This window comes from Delphinapterus leucas, chromosome 5, assembly GCF_059928025.1.
Source record: "Delphinapterus leucas isolate spDelLeu-1000000601 "Yukka" chromosome 5, BTC_Dleu_Yukka2, whole genome shotgun sequence".
In the NCBI taxonomy this organism is placed as follows: Eukaryota; Metazoa; Chordata; class Mammalia; order Artiodactyla; family Monodontidae; genus Delphinapterus; species Delphinapterus leucas.
The window spans coordinates 95,217,288-95,228,998 of NC_143133.1; the positions used below are offsets into that span (position 1 = coordinate 95,217,288).

At 42.5% G+C, this 11,711-nt stretch overlaps 1 pseudogene; it reads right to left on the bottom strand.

Annotated features, from left to right (window-relative positions):
• Window positions 1–9,802: 9,802 nt before the first annotated feature.
• LOC149749188 (ragulator complex protein LAMTOR5 pseudogene) lies at window positions 9,803–11,366 on the bottom strand (annotated as a pseudogene).
• Between the last annotated feature and the right edge of the window lie 345 nt (window positions 11,367–11,711).

Below are 11,711 nucleotides of genomic sequence, written 5' to 3' on the forward strand. Positions count from 1 at the left end.
AAATATCTACAAAGGATGACATTATGCTAACTAGCAATTCAAGTGTACGTGTGAGTATATGCATATATATTATCAATTTTAAAGCAGAAAACAAAAGGAATAATTTAGCCATATAAAAACACAACTTTAAAAATTATTAAATTTTTTTATTTTAAAAAAAAAATATGTCTGCATTTTCGTGATGCCAATATATTTGCTTAATATGCTGTGGAAGTGGAGCCTCCAAAAGTCAGAGTACATAGGGCCTATAAAAATCCCCAAACATTTCTACCTCCAAGGCCTTCCCACTGCGCTTACTATAAAGTCTCAAATGTGGCTTTCCAGCACGTCAGGCTGAATTATGTAGCTTGCCTTGGGAGGTGTCCATATTGAAGGAATACACTGGCCTCCTAGGCATCCCTAGACCAGTGCATCTGATCACCCGAGGAGCTTGTTCAAATGCAGGTTCTGACTCGGTAGATCTGGGAGGAGGCTGAGATGCTGCATTGCATTTTTCATAAGCTCCCAGGTGACACCGCTGCTGCTGGTCCACGAATCACACTTAGAGTGGAAAGACCCCCGAGGGCAGCCTTGCCTCCTTCTGCTGGCCACTCCAGTAATGCTAAGAGCTCCATAGCGTCTCAACTGGTTTGGAGGTTCAAGGGCTGGGACACGCTTGTAACCTGATGGAAAAGTTTTGTGGAAGAAGAAGGTGATTTTAAGGATTAGAAGCTGAGAGACCACGACACTTTCCTGTATGCAGTACTGGAGCTGAATGTGAGGGGAGAGATAGCAGGAGAAGCAAATACACTTACCTTTGTGTGTGCTTGTGCTGTGGACATTCACACAGCCCTGGGTCTGCCCCTAAGCCTGTTTCCCTAATGCTAGGATCTGACTGAGGCTTTGCCTGTGTCACAGCTTTTATCAAACAGTTTTATAATCCTCTGTTTATGTACCTGTTTTAGGATTAAACTGTAAACTCCTATGCAGCCCAGATGAGTTCTTCTTCGAGGTAATCATTCAGTAGAAGTCCATTAATAAAAGAAGGACGTTAAATCCCCACTCAAGTATAACTTCCAGCCAGAAGGCAACATTGTTCTGGAATGCTGGGAAATAATTCCATCTCACAGGACAACCTTGGGTACAGTAACTAGAGATGTGTTGGCTGTTTTGACGTTCAGTTGCCAAATGCCCAACAAATGGAAATAGCAACAGCTCTATAAATGGTAGCCCTTGCTATAAATTTAAAAAGAACACCCATGCCTACCTAGTAATATCTAGTGAAATGGAGCAGGACCCTGTGGTCTATGCACCCCATGTCCTCAGCCTGCCTTTTGTCTGTGGAAAAACTTTAGCCAAAGAATAAGTTTAATCAGAGAAGTGAAATAGTAGAGAAACAAAGGAAAACAGTCAAAGGAGACCAAATAATAATAGTTTAGTCATTAAACATAGTCAAGGACCTTTAGTTCCTCCTTAAGGGATACAGGTAATATTCTGAGCCATGTCCTGTGAGCTGTCTTAAAGATACTGAAGCCCGCACCAGGTGGAAGAAGTTAACTACATGAGCAGGCTGTAGCCATGACATAAGCTGCCACAATTCCGAGAACTGGCCTCAAAGAAATGGAAACAAACCGACCTGAAGATTAACCGTACCTGAAGCAATCAAGATGATGCTGGTCAGACCAACAGTGACCAATTTCAAGATGACTGTCACAGCCAACTGTACTGTTTCTGCATGTAGCCCCCTCCCTCCGTCTATAAAACTCTTGCCCACTGGTTGTAGGAAGTGGGGAGTCGGCCTTTGGACAGGCGTCCACCCTCCCCCCTCCCTGGCTGCCAGCATCCAAAATAAAGCAAACTTTCCTTTCCACCAACCTTGCCTCTCTATTGGCTTTTGAGTAACAAGCAGCCAGACTGCACTTTCAGTTACACTGGGATATCATAAACTGTTTCTTAATAGTAGCTGAGTTTTGTTATTGGTTTGTTCCATTTGTTGTTTATGTCGTTGTCATTAATACGTTAATTGGGACTTCCCTGTTGGAGCAGTGGTTGAGAGTCCGCCTGCTGATGCAGGGGACACAGGTTCATGCCCCGGTCCGGGAAGATCCCACATGCCGCGGAGCGGCTGGGCCCGTGAGCCATGGTCGTTGAGCCTGCGCGTCTGGAGCCTGTGCTCCGCAACGGGAGAGGCCACAACAGTGAGAGGCCCGCATACCGCAAAAAAAAAAAGATATAATACGTTAATTGTATTAGACATAGTGACAACTTCCAAAGTAATGAAAGATAGATAAAGACAACTTGAGTGTTATTGTTTTTCATTTGGCTCTTTTAGAGTATTGTGCCATGTGGATATGGGCTATTATTTGCTCACCCTGTCATTTAAACAGCAAAAACCTGGCTTGAACTATATTTATCTTTCCATGTAACCATTCAAGAGGAACTAAAGCCATTAGGACCTCAGTGGAGATATAAAGTTGTCCTATTTCCCAAACCCAGACTGTCTGTAACTGCTGCTTCCTCTCAGAAAGTCCTCCAGACACAGAAGGTTTCTTTTAATCAGCCAGCAATAACACTTCCCTGAAAGAAGCGTAACTGAGATCCCTGTTTAGTTTCAGTACTTCAGAGGGTCAAGTTGTTTTTCAGATTTTGCTCAGTGTGTGTAAACAGTGTGCCGCTAAGTGAGCTTATTGGATGCCATAATGCCAGGCAGAATCAGCTGCTCAAGGAAAGCAAATAATAAATCGTCTCCAGGCCTGTATCAAGCCGGCATGTTGCATGAAGAAGCCGGTAAAACAAGACTACGTAGTCTTCTGTCTTAGCATACTGTCAGCTGTTACTGTTTATTTCATGATCTGGCCAATCGGGATCACCACAGATTAACCTAAGCTACGTGACCCTCTCCTTTTCTCTGACCATGCTATTCTTTGTTACCGACTTGGCAATTTACATGTCCAGCTTCCCTTTGGAGACCCGAATTGGGAGTAAACCACCAATTTAATTGTCGGTGTGGTCCATTTAAAACAGGTTCCTACGTTTGTTCTGATCTCTATTTCATTTTATAAAGGCCAAGGTTCCGTAACTATTTATCAGGGGCTGGCCATAGGATACACAGTATCTTCTCAGCCAGGTATTTGCAAACATTCCCAGTATCCCTAACACAGAATGGGTGGTCCATCATTATTTCTTGAGTGGATGTATACATGTTGCTAGGCTCCTTCCTGTAAGACCAGAGGTGAACACGACTTTGTTTTCCTGCAATTTAATAAAAGTAAAAATGCTTGAGGATCAATTTCTTTTTTAATTATAGATTTTTATTAGAAATTCTGCAACTGTGATTAAGAGTTATTTTATTTTGCCCCATCACTGAATGGCTCCTTTATTGAGAGAACATTTCAGAAAGTACATAATTAGCCCACTCTCCAGGAGCTGATTGTAATGACTCGCCCTTGAACAGATTTTCTGTAGGAGTTGAGGCTCCCTGGTGCTGGAAGAAGATGGCTTTGAGGGACTTGCAGTAGGGAGAATGGACGTCAGAGTTTGGCCTCAGACCAGAGAGTAAATATCTGGTTCCAGTTGCAGATCCCTGATGAAGCAGAAATAACATTGCCCTTGTGGAGAGAGTAGGTTCAGAGGAATGAAGTTGTGAAGGGGGTGGGTGTCCAGATCCTTGTAAATGATTCACCTTCTGCCTTCACACCCCACCTACACACCAGCTAGAAGGAAGCACACTCTAGGCAATGCTTCCTGAGAGGGCAGTGGGTCTGAAACTTCTTATGAGCCCGCGTTTGTCTAAGTCAGTGGTTCTCACATTTTTGGTCTCAGATGAGTTTTACAGTCTTAAAGGACCCCAACATACTTTTGTTTATGTGGGTTATAGCTATCAACATTCATCATGTTCAAAAGTAAAACTGAGAAAATGTTTGTAAGTATTTATCTTAAAATAACTGGTATATATCATTAAATATTAACATAAATGACATCATTTTATGAGAAACAGCTGTTTCCAAAACACAGTGAAGAGAAGCATTGTCTTATGGTTTTGCAAATCTTTTTAATGTTTGACTTAATAGAAGATAGCTAGATTTGCATACTGACCTCTACATTCAGTCTGGTGTTATACCACATACCATGTAGTGCCTGGGAAAGTCCACTGAATGGGAATTAAAAAGGCAGATAAGAGCTCAGTATTGTCCTAATGATTCTGATCTGTAACTCCCTGAAAAGCTCTTGGGGACTCCCATGGGTTGCCAGGCCACACTTTGAGAACCACTGTTCTAATTTATAAGCCCCATACTCCTTTATATGTCATGGATGGTCCCAAAGGCATCTTACCACAGTGGCTGTCTTTGGGATTCAGCTCAATTGGCTTCCCAAGCTCAGGCTTCCAACAATTGGACAAAAAAAAAAAAAAAAAAAAAAAAGAAGGATGTGAATTACTCAGCTCTCGGGTGCTTTTTCAATTCCCAAGTGTAAGTGAGTAAGTGAATGAATGAATAAATGAATGAAATAATGAAACTGTTCCTCATTTTTAGTACTTTCATTTTCTTGATCTTAAAATCAGATTATAGTCCCCATCATGAAGCTGGATTAGCTGCATTCAATCTGAGATTAACAGAGATTAGACAAATTTTTGCCTTTTTGTATGATCTTACATCACTTGCTCCTAAATCTTTAATTTTTATTTATTTATTTATTTTTGGCTGTTTTGGGTCTTCATTGCTGTGCGTGGGCTTTCTCTAGTTGCGGCAAGCAAGGGCTACTCTTGGTTGTGGTGGCTTCTCTTGTTGTGGAGCACGCGCTTCTAGGCATGCGGGCTTCAGTAGTTGTGGCGCACGGGCTCAGTAGTTGTGCTCGCAGGCTCTAGAGCGCAGGCTCAGTAGTTGTGGCACAGGGGCTTAGTTGCTCCGTGGCATGTGGGATCTTCCCGGACCAGGGCTTGAACCCGTGTCCCCTGAATTGACAGGCGGATTCTTAACCACTGCACCACCAGGGAAGTCCTGCTCCTAAATCTTATAAAGCACGGAGGGAAAACTGCCACATGCTGGGCTTCTAGTCACCTATAATCATTCATTCAGCCAAATCATTCATTGACTAAATCATTCATTCTGCCAAAAGACTTTTATTCAACTTTGGGGATTCAAAATTTACAAAGGCAAGGTCTCTGTCTTCTAGAAATTCACAGTCAAATAGAAGATGCTGTGGCCTTATAATCCATGCGTGCATTTATTCAGCATGCTCTAATCCATTCGGCAAATATTTGGAGGGCATCTGTTATGAGCCATGATTAAAGCAGGTGGGCAAAAAGCCATTTCTTGTCTTGTGGAATTCAACCAACTGGGGCTACAAACCCAAATAAGTAATTAAAATGTAAATTATTGTGACTTATCACAACAAAAGTAAGTACAAAACTCTCCAGGAACTTGGAGGAGAAAGTGAATATTTGGCTAGGAAAGTTAAGGAAGATTTCTGGCTTGGCAAGAGGTTAAGAAACAGGAACATTGATTCTGTGATCTGAAAGAGACAGGTTCCAATGCCACCTCCTTGTCACTCTAACCTCTCTCAGTCTAAATCACAAGGTTGTGAATACGAATGGGATCATGTCTGTGTAGTACCCAGGACAGTGTTGATTATCATAATTAGCGAAGTGATGGCATTCTTTAGTTGGAAATGAATCAGGCATATGTTCTAGGTGAGGAAAATGACACATGCAAAAGCCAGGAGATGTAAAAAAAAGCATAGCGTATCCTGGAAACGAATGAAATAGAACAAAATTGATAAAGTTGGTCAAGTAAAATGCCACAAGGTCCTTATTGAGGTAAGGTCAGGATTTCATTGCTTTTGCTCAAAAATCACTCCCTACACCACCTACAAAGAAAAATAAGATATAAAAGCCTTTGATACAGTAAATCACAATGCTGAAAAAAGACAAATAGGAGTAGCTTTCTGAGTATAAGCCTAGGTAACATTTTACAGTTTTTATCAAAAAGTGAGTCTGCATGGAAATGGGCTTTCCAGGGAGCTAGAGGCAAAGATATGATTAAGAGATTCCTGACACTCACTGTCATTTCTCCCCTTGGATGAAGCTGTGGCTTTGTCAACGTTGAATCTGGATCAAGAACCAGTAGAATGCCACGTTTGTAAACATTCTCTTGAACAGAAGGCCAGAGTTTGTAAATTCTTCAGGGATGGTGCTGTAAGTTTACACATAAAAGTGCAGTGGTGGCACTTTTTCCAGATCCAAGGCACCTCTGCCATGCAGGGACAGTGCCGCCAGAGCAGCTGTGCCCACCAGAAATGCTAGAGGCTGGGAGAAGCTAGGCTTTGTGGCCACTCTGCATCCTGTGAAATCTCGAATCTGTATTAGCTCCCCAGGGCTGCCTTCAAAAACTACCACAAACCAGGTCCCACAAACAACAGAAATATATCGTCCCACAGTTTTGGAGACTAGAAGTCTAACACCAAGATGTTGGCAGTCCCATGCTCGCTCTGAAACTGGAAGGGGAGAATCCTTCTTTGGTGGTCATCAATCCTTGGCATTCCTCGTCTTGTAGCTACAGGACCTCCATCATCATGTAGCACTCTCCCTTTGCGACTGTTGTCCAAATTTCCCCTTTTCATAAGGACATCAGTTATATTGGATTAGAGCCCACCCTAATGGCCTCATCTTAACTTGATCCCATCTGCAAAGACCAGTTTCCACATAGGGTCACATTCCTAGGTACCAGGGATTAGGATTTCAAACATCCATTTTCAGTGTAATATAATTCAACCCATAACAGTATCCTTGGTGAATTAATTTTGGAATTGAATCTAACAGTGTGTGTGTGTGCACGCGCGTGTGTGTGTGTATGTGTGTGTCTGTGTCACTGGTGGTGGAGTGAGACAGAGTCCCTCTTTCACCTGTCCAACACCTACCTGAAATAATACAAAGTCATAAAACTAATATATCAGAGTGCCTTTGACTCACAATGTTTAAAGTCAATTTAGGTATCATTTGTGAAGTGAGGAATAATTTGCTATGTCTAGAAAATAAGTTTGGGCCAATTATGAGATAACAAGGTATTTGTACATAACCATTTAGGGATTGAGGAGCCATTGATGTTTCTAAGTAACAAGGTGATATGAGTAGACTTGGTTACAGAAAGGTTGCTCTGGCAATAGTGTGTAATGATTAATTTTCCAGGGCAAATCTTAGAGGCAGAAATAGCAATTAGAAAATCACTGCCAGAGTCTGGAGAAAGAAACTGACTGGGGAGGGCTGGGGATATGGGTGTATATGGCAGTGGACAGGTATGCTGGACCAAACAGTGACCAGAAGGAGGAGAGGAGGGGAGTGATTAGGAACATTCTGAGTGGCATGTTGGATGTGACTAGTAAGAAAGACAGAAGAATTGAGATCGACTCTGAGGTGATGAGCTTGGCTAAGTGGGGAGAATATGTCACCATTAATGGGGATGGAAAGCACAGGAGAAAATGCAGATTTTCTAAAAAGTGAAGTGAATAACAATGCAATATAGAGGGTGCTATACAGGGATAACAAAGGCATGAATGTTATTAAAAATATTTGTGAAAAACTGCCTTTGCCTGGGCAGTTATGCAAGGACACTGAGGTGCAGTGTCCTCTACTCTAAAGGTCCGCAGTTACCCCACACTCAAAATGACCCAAAGGATTGATTTGTCCCCTTTACTATCAACTTGCCCCATTCCCCCACAAACAGTCCTGTATTCCCTACCTTGGTAGGTAGCACCATCATTTACCTGTCTCTTAAGCCATGAATCTGTTACCTCCCTCTCCCCAGATCCTCATATCTAGTCATCAAGTCTTGCATCATCTTATACATCTCTTGAATTGACCTGGCCTCTTCATTTCCATGGCGTCTGCTTTACTGAAGGTTCTAGTTCACTCCCATCTGCGTCATTGTCGCAGCACCTTTTACCAAGTCAATCCCCCGGTGCACTTGAACTCACTCCAATGACACAGCCGGAGTGCTCTTTGCAGAATGCAAGTCTGATCCTATTGCTGTGAGACTTAGCAATCTCATATTACTGAGACTCAGCTTATCCACACTAAAACCTTTCCCTGCCCCCTGCCTCACAGCCTGCCAAACAAGGTCCCAACTCCATAACATGACCTACAAAGCCTTGGATGTGTTTACTCCTGCTTATCTCTAGACTTTGTCTCCTTCTATATGTGTTACCTTCAGCACATTTTAGCCCATTTAAGAATTGTGGAACTTTATAATCTCTGAATATTTCTTGCTTCTGCTTTGCATGGTGTTTCCTCCACCTGGGTGTCCTTCCCCTGCTGCTCCCCTAGAATCCCCTCCCCTTTCATGCTCTCCCTGACACTTTCATGCATAACTCATCTTACTCTCTTTCCCTCTTCTACTTCTGTATCATGACATGCTTCCCCTGTTCCACTTACAGCAGCACTGTGTCATTTTTGATGCAGCTGACTCCGCAGGTCACCCACAATCTCCCTGAGGGCAGGGCTGTCCAGATTCCACTCCACAAGCAGACTGGGCAACTGTTTTGTTTCATGCACTGTCTTTCTGCTCAAGATACAAAGATGAATGGGTTCCTCGCTTCAAGTTTCTGAAACCTGTGGACCAAAGGATTGGATAATTCAAACATTGAAAAGGAGCTTATCCCCTAATAGGAGAGTCAAGGAAAATAAAAATGTAGAAAGAAAAAATAAGTTGGTACAGTCAAAAGTGAATTATTACAGGTCAGAATTTTAATGGGTTTGGTTAAAAGCCACTGCAAGACATACAGGCCAGGGTAGCTACAGTATTATCTTTAAGGCAAACCATATAGATCAAAACAGAACAAAATGAGAGTGAATTTCCAAATATAAAAATGATGACATTTTTCAATTCTTTTGAAGAAGTCACTAGACCGATACATTGCCTCTGACATTTTATTCACACCAGCTAAAGTAACTCTCAACTCTGCTTTGCTCCACTCAAAATAGAGAAATGGTATACAAATAAGTGTATTTTAAAAAATAGTAGAGTAGCTAAGGTATTCATTTTCTGATCAGAACTGGCCTCCGGAATCATCTGACCTGACTTTTGACTGACAGAAAACTTTTCCACCACTGCCGTCAGCACCTGTAATCTAGCCACACCCATTCCTCCCTGGAGTCAGTGCAGTCAGGTCCAGTCGGAACTTCCCTGCTCCTCTCTTGCTCTCTAATAGCCTTCTTTGATCTTTTTCCCGCCTTCTAACCAGATTTATTAAACATAACAAAAGTCTCTCTACAAAGCGACCTATACCTTCAAAACATGCTAATACCGTACGCTAACACATATATATGGAACCAAAAAAAAAAAAAGGTCCTGAAGAACCTAGGGGCAGGACGGAATAAAGACGCAGACCTACTAGAGAATGGACTTGAGGACACAGGGAGGGGGAAGGGTAAGCTGTGACAAAGTGAGAGAGTGGCATGGACATATATACACTACCAAACGTATATACACTACCAAATCGATAGCTAGTGGGAAGCAGCCACGTAGCACAGGGAGATCAGCTCGGTGCTTTGTGACCACCTGGAGGGGTGGGAGGGAGGGAGACGCAAGAGGGAAGAGATATGGGGATATATGTATATGTATAGCTGATTCACTTTGTTATAAAGCAGAAACTAATACACCATTGTAAAGCAATTATACTCCAATAAAGATGTTAAAAAGAAAAGAACAAAGAGAGGGTTTTCGATTTAGAAAGAAATTTCCAAACTCTCATGCATTGGCTGGAGAAATGAAGAGACATAACCAAGTCATACATGGCTTATTGGTAGCCGTGTGGGACAAGAGCCAAGAATCTGTGATCTCCAGCTCATTGGACCAAAAAAAAAAAAAAGAAAGCTATTTTCTTAACTAGTATTTTGATAAGTCAATCCATAGAATGTCCAAAAGCAGCTTACTCTAAAATTAATGGAAAAGTGTCCAATGCACATTCCATGACTGGCCTAACTACTGGAACTCTCGCAGTTCTATAAGATAATTAACACAAGGTATGACTGAGTCCCTGCGACAGGCTGCTGGGGAACGGATACGAAATGTCAAGAGGCCGTTTTGTGCACCGCCGTTGTAATGCCATCGCATTTCTAGATCATGATAATGTTCCCTGATTCTAGACACACCATAGGAATATCAGTGGGGGCCAAGGTCAGCTTAGCTGCTTGCTGGGCTAGAACAAATATCGCCCCAGCATGCTCAGCTGACAGGGTTCTGCAGCAGCCCAGATCGAGTCCTTGTGAACCTGTGCACAGGACTCCAACAATGGATGGATTCTTCACTGTGTCCTTCAAGTGCTGCTCCAAGGTCACCTCCATCCCGCTGTCCGCCCCCCGGGCAGGACCCCAAGGTGTGTCACCTTCTCCTTCTTTGTTCTGAAGTTCCAGTCCCCAGTTTAGCTTGCAGGTCACTGCATGGTCTGCAGATCCATCAATAGGAGGCAGTCTACTTTCAGTCAAAAACACTCCAAACACTTTCCCTTCTCAGGGCCTTTGTTAAAGGCTAGATTAAACAGAAAAGCTCAGCAGATCTAGATCAGCAAAACTATCTTGAAATTATTCAATATTCGAAATTTCCAAAGTGAAAACACTAACCTAGCCGTGGTGGAAAAACTGTGAATCTGGTGGAACTTGCTTCCATCTATTTTGTGGTTTAGTCCTGTTTCACTTTTAAATTACATCGCTATTACATGTGTCTTGGGGAAGAGGAAAACAATAGTCTTTTCAGAATTTAAGTCTTCTTTGGGTCTTAATTTAATCCTGCTTTCGCTGTGTGAACGAAGGCGTCTCCTTACCTTCCAGCCGTGGGTCTCACCTCCCATTAACCTTACTTAGGGAAGCCTTCTTGACCCTCCTGCTCTACCTCACTCCTGTTAAAATGCCACTTGCTCCTCTATCCCTCCCTTCCGTGGCCCGGGTCTGGGCTGCCATCATCCTTGACCTAGACTCTACTGTAGCAGCTGCGCCACTGGTCTCATTACTCTTAATTCTGGCCCTTTCAATCCATCCTCCACACAGCAGCAGGCTCTTAGAATAGGTCAGATGACTCTCTGCTTAAAATCCTTCAGGGGCTTCCCGCTTCATTAGGATAAAATCCCCACTTCTCTCGCTGTCCCACGAAAGCCCTATGCCCTGGCTCCTGCCACGCCCCCACCCCCAGCCCCCCGACAGCTCTGGTCACTGGATTTCCATTAAGGTTCCTTCTCCATCCGGTGGTGATCATTCACCCTCAAGACTTTGCACTTCCTGTTTCCTCTGGCTGGAAATTTTCTACCTCTTCCTAAAATGACAACTTCTTTCATCTTCAGATCTCAGCTGAAATATCACCTTCTCTATGGAAATCTTATCAGCTCACAGCCTCTAAAGATGGCCTCACTTTTGTCCCTTTCTTTGTTCGTTTGTTTTCCCGTAACGTTTATCACAAATTATTGTTACGTCTTTATTTGTAATTAATTAACTTATTGGTCTTTGGGGCTGAAAGTGAGCTCCATTAAAAAAAAAGAGGTGTCTCTGACTCGTTCACATTGGTATTTCCGTTGTCTAGCACATTAACTGGCTCATAATAAGCCACTCAATACATATTTATTGAATGAGTAATCCTTTATTACACACTTTATGTATATTTATATGAAATTTTACAATCTTAATTATGTTTGTATGTGTTCTTTTATTGACTTAATGTCTTCTTCTACTTTACTAAAGTTCTACAAGAGCA